The sequence below is a fragment of the Conger conger genome, chromosome 18 (assembly GCF_963514075.1).
Source record: "Conger conger chromosome 18, fConCon1.1, whole genome shotgun sequence".
Taxonomy (NCBI): domain Eukaryota; kingdom Metazoa; phylum Chordata; class Actinopteri; order Anguilliformes; family Congridae; genus Conger; species Conger conger.
Genome location: NC_083777.1, coordinates 30112451 through 30118450, shown reverse-complemented (window position 1 = coordinate 30118450; position 6000 = coordinate 30112451).

Below are 6000 nucleotides of genomic sequence, written 5' to 3'. Positions count from 1 at the left end.
ACCTAAGCTGAAGTTTAATTTCAAGGAGGATTTCACAGAATGTTCTCTCCCATGACGGGAAGCCGGTTTTTGTCCGGTTTTTTTTTTTTGTTAAAATAAATACCGATCACCTGTTAAACGGGGTGGGTGCGAGCCGTAAAGCTCTCCTCGGCTTGCAAACCGAACCTCCGGTCGCATGCGGTCAGTCTTCGGGTCGTGGGACGCGCTCGATGACGAATCGCGCTTCCCTTGAACGCGGTCCTAGAAACGTTATCGGATAGCCGTCTCAGTGAACATTTCTTGGCAACCTGCAGCCGACAGGGCTCAGTTCTCCACCAAGATCCCAGTGAAGCCAGGGTTTAACACGATAACGCGAAATATGCTGCACACACAGGCAGTGGCGCCACGCGGACGACTCCAAGGGCTCTGACCGATGTTGGCCCTCAAAGAAATATTAGAACGCAGACTTTTTCGGCACAAAAGAAGCACATAAGAGTTAAATTAACATCGAGCATTTAACTGCGACTTCTCGGATGGTTCTCTCACACACACACACACACACACACACACACACACACACACAGGCTTAGAAACATTTCCCAATTTTCGGGCCAAAGGGCAAAAGGAAAAGCACACACTTTGTGCTACCCTGATGAAATAATCCTTGGCAATCAGAAATGCCTGGAACACAAGCACTATTCTAACCAGGCAGCAATTAGTGAAATTATTGACATTCGGCTTAGAAATGAGCTCATGTGCCAGTGAGCCATGCGGGAAAACAGGGAGTGTTCCTCTTCCCAGCTTCCCAACGGCATTCCACAATGCTGCAGATTGGAACGTCGCCATCTCACCTGGGACCTGTCACTCAAAACTGTCGTTCTCAGAAAAATTACATCCAATGAACGCCGTTATAGAATACACAATATATATGTGTGTGTAAGTTCCACTAGTGTGCGTAGTTGTGTGATTACAGGGCTTTCAAAAAAACCATGTCACATCACTCTTATGAAAAACCACTATATCTAGTATTCTATAAACCCTAGCCTAGTGGCTAAGATACATGGCTGGGACCTGGAAGGTTGGTGGTTCAAACCCCGGTGTAGCCACAATAAGATCTGCACAGCTGTTGAGCAATTTCTCCAGAGGGGATTGTCCCCTGCTTAGTCTAATCGACTGTGAGTAACTGTGTCGCTTTGGATAAAAGAGTCAGCTGAATAACAAATTATTATTATTATTATAACTGGTGACCTCAACTTTGAGTACATTCCACTTTTCCTCCACAAACTCAGTTTGGCAAGTTAGTTTTAGTGATTGCTAAACTCACCAAACTGTCTGTGAAGAGTAACAAAAAATAAGACCAAAGTTAGGAATGTTGATTGAATCCCAGATTGGCACTTCTTGGCTGTACCCTTGTCTGGGTGAGATTGGCACTTCCACGGAACCCTTTTTCGGTCGAGACTGGCACTTATTCAAGGTACCCCCTCTCTAGGGTGGGGACCTGCAGTGTGCAGATGCCACTTCCCTCCTGGGGACTGTCAGATTCATCACAGCCTGGTCCAGCCACAGCGGAGAGGGAGACACATCCAGGCCAGCCACTTACCGTCTGCCAGCACACCAGGCCCACAAGCACCCCACACCACAGCCAAAACCCCCTCATCCTGCCTGAGAGCCAAACCCCCTCATCCTGCCTGGACTCTTCCATCAGCTCTCAAAATCCAGGGTATGTTTCTGGTTGGATACACAGGTGCAGGTCATTCATAAAACAGTCTGGTAAGGGGATGTCCCAACCAGCCAAACACCATCTCTGGGTGGGGTAACTCATTTAAATTCATTTTATGGTGTCATTGTACGTACAGTACAAGTGCTCATTAAAGGTACACTGGCTGATTTTCAGGCGCTTAAAATAGATACAGTAGGCTGCTGTATTTTGATTCCATTCCTTCATTCCAAAACTAAAATTTTTTTGATAAACAGTAAAAAAAAAAAAAAAAAACTCAAAGACTTGTGTCATTCTGACTCATAGCAACACTTATGATACCATTCCAAACACGAACGGTCAATACGAGAGTAACAAAGACATGAGAGGCACAAGGCCCATCCACTCTCATAAAGATGTTCGCATACAAAGCAGCATTTGTACCGGGATGTGTCCAGCCGGGCGTCTCTTGGGCCAGGGGAAGGGAATCCATCTCGAAGGGGAACTAATTTTGAGTGACAGGGAGCCGAAGATCAAAGGCGTCCCCCTCGCCCTGGAAGCGCAGTTGTCACAGTTGTCAGGAGCCGTAATCACGTTAGCACGTTAGCGATAAACGGACAGCGCTGGCCGGAGACACGACCGCGTATTATCGCTGCACGTGCGGACAACGGGAAGCCGCGGACCTCAACGGATGAATTAGATCAACCGCTCGGCTGCTCGAAAGCAGGAACCAGAAGTCGATTGTGGAAGACATCTATTGACAAAGACATCACAGCTTTCCAGGCAAATCGGGGGGAAAAGGCGAACATGCCATAATTGATTTAACTTGTGTCGCTACAAACAAACGACACTGAACATTGAGTCGGTATTGTGGGAAAGAACGCTTCTCCGTCAGAACTTTCCAATGATGTCATCACATTCGTTATTTAGCTGATGCTTTTAACCCAAAGCGACTTGCAGTAGAGTAAGCAGGGGACAATCGCCCCGGGAGCAATGTGGGGTTAAGGGCCTCGCTCAAGGGGCCCCAACAGCTGCACTCTGCGGCAAAACAAGGTGAAAAGGAGGTTGAAGAAAAACAGCCGTTTCTCAAGAAATACAAAACTACAAATTAATCCCCGAGGTAGACCACTGTGTAAGATCAAGTCTCCTTTCCATTATCTCATACCTGTGTCAGTTGAGTGAATATCTTAAGATTAATTTGGACTACACCACAAACATGCGGGCTCAGATATGAACATTCACCCTTCTGTTGTCAAGGAAAATAAGAGACCCTTTTCAGCCTGAAAAGCTAGACTATGCAGCACCACAATTCCAGAGACCATTTTTTTATATAGCTAATACAACATACATTCGTCATTGTTTGCATACTAACTTAATACTCAAGCAGGTATTTGTATCCACACCAAATGTGAAGGGAGTTTGGCTCAGTCAAAATGGCTACAATCAATCAATATTATATTGGCCTGTAATGAATTAACCTCTTGAAATGTGTCCTTCAGAACTGGTAAGGAAGCCCTGAGTTATGAGCTGTGAGGCTGTGAATGGCTGAGATATCGTCTCAGTCATAAGAAAGAATGACTATATTTATGTGATCTGATCTTAATTAAATAAAACACGGTCTCTGAAAAGTTATGCTTAGTGGGCATTCTTCTGAAAATGCTAAACACACTCGTTTTTAGGCGGCTTTTCGCTATGAAACTGACGCTTTACACAGTAGGCTATGTCACTGCAGTGCGAACCTACAAAATCGTATTTCCATCTCCCTGCTGGTATTCCAGTTAGCGTATTAAAAGTGACTTAAGAGCAGAAACTGAAAAACATAACGTGCGGCGCTCGCGGCCACTCATCAGGCCATTAGCAGCGGGAAAGTTTGGCGCGATTGTCCCGTTGATTGCGCGACGGTAACTGGGCTCGCTTTTAGGAAGCCATCGGTGTGATTGATGAAGGTGCACCCAACGTGAAAGGCCAACTGTGCTTTCTACAAGCGACCGTATAGCCAATACAAACCGGGAAGGTCAAATATAAATAAAAGACCAGCCAATAGCCTAATTTACTCACGACTGGCTAGTGGTAACTGACAGTTCCTGATGCCTTCCTAAATACGTGTTTCAAAGCCATGCTTTACTTACCTGTCCCAAAACAGAGAAGCTCGGAAAGTAGAGAGCCGTTGCAACAGTAGAACTTTTACATGACTCTTTTCCGAGGGCAAACACTCGAAGGCGGTTTACTTCCACCGCCGGACAAGTGACCTAAATGAACACGTGTAAATGTTCCCTCAGATGACTTTTCAAAACAGTGTCCTCTTAACAGTTTAGTTTAGAAGACAATAATGAATGAGCTGAATATAAACAGGAAACGGATTCATCAATCACGGGTGCGTTCAAGCAGGCCTCCGTTAAACACGAGCTAACAGCTGCTAACTGCATGCTCCCGCTTTCTGAGCAAATTCGATTTCTGTTTCGTTTCACCCTTCAATATTCCAAGACAATAAATGTGTGCTTACTTAAAACAGATTAATATGTCTTCATCATATTTCTAATTTTGGCTAGCGAAACCGTCATCATGTTTTCATATTGCCATTATAAATGAGCGGGCACATAATCAAGGCTGTTGCAGTTCTGCTATTTCAATTATTTATGCTCATGACTAAAACACAGATGAGGACTGTTGCCACAAAAAAATGACTAGTGTCCTATAGTGTTTGCTTATTTTTAACGGGCGAACATTTAACATAGTAATTGCGCATACATCTCTCTCAGAAAATAAATGCGTAAAACAGATACGCCGTTAAAAGTTATTCCTTCTGTCTAAAGCAATCCCATTGTTTTTTTGTATGTGGTATTAATTTCATTGGATGCTGATGCAATTGAATTATAATTCAAGGCTGAGCCATTCAACAAATAACATGGAGGAAAAAAATTATAATGATAGAATCATATAGACTGTTTAATTACAGTATCCTATACCAAACAAAATACAGTATAGCCTACTGGTTGCCATCTGCCACCGTGACCCTTCAACACAAATGGCTACACTAATTTCGGTCATCAGTCTCGTCAGGGTAACGTTCCCTCTTGATGGTGCAAGATTGAATTGCAGCAGCAGAGTTGAGCAGTACTTTGGTCATCAGCTATGCGCCGTTAGTAAGCGAGGTTTACGTTAAATATATAATTAAACCAGCAATATTGGCGCACCATAAAGTAATATTGGTAGCAGTTAAGTTATGTGGGTTCCTTGTGTTCCTGCACTGTTTTGCAAACTCTTCAACACCCGTCGGACAGCTGGAAGCCATTGGAACGGTAGCCGCAGCGCATCTTCAGAGAAGAGTACGAGCCACAATTACTCATGCTGTAAACAAAGACGCATGTACCGCCTGTGTGAACGTTTAATTTCACTGTAAACATAACAGGGCAGTTCTTTCACAACACAATGGCTTTCATCATGATAAGACGCCGCTTTAAGACCTCAAGTCATTCCAAAATGAGAACCCACGTCTCACTGCTGAACTTACTTTGTTCAGAATAGCATACTGTATTTCATAACCTGAAGACATTTACTTTAAAAAACGGTAAATTGAGTCAGCCAACATCGACGTGCACCTCGCTAATTTTCTTGCCAAAGCTCATTTATGGCCTGAAGTTACAACTCAATCTGCGCGTTTGATTTATGATGGAGTGGACATGATGTGGGCAGTGATATTGTTCTCTTTGTCGGGGCTGACACATGTGAAAATGCATTTAAACTCATTCTCAGCATCTTAAATGCATTACATATAATTTATCATTCTAATGAACCTCGTATGGTGCGCCATTAAGTCCATAATTTATATTAATGTAGGCCTTAATGACAGAATTTATTTTTAAAATAATGCAGAAGAGTGTTTGCGCGTAATTGGACAGAAGATAACTGGAAAGAGGGGGAGTATATACTCCTAACAGACATTCTTGACATGGTCAACTGTGTATATTGGTTACAAAAAAGTTTCATTCTTTGTGAATAAAAACTTAAAATAGCGAAAAATTTACAAGTTCTTGTTCTTTTAGGCTACATAGAAACAATATGCAACCGAAATTAGACAGTAATGCTGATTCATTTCTCCCCATTCTTTCTCCACATCTTCATCTTACATCAAGTAATAATGACAAAGTACAAAAGTAAAGGAAACATGACTTTGGAGTTGGGTCACTTTTGTTGACATTGCGCCTTTAATTAAAAAAAAAAGTACTGACAGATTTACTCCTGTTGCATTCACTTATTTCTGAATGGAGGATCAAGAGGAAATAGGGAACAGTAATCCGGTATACAATTTTGGAGACCGCTGGCTG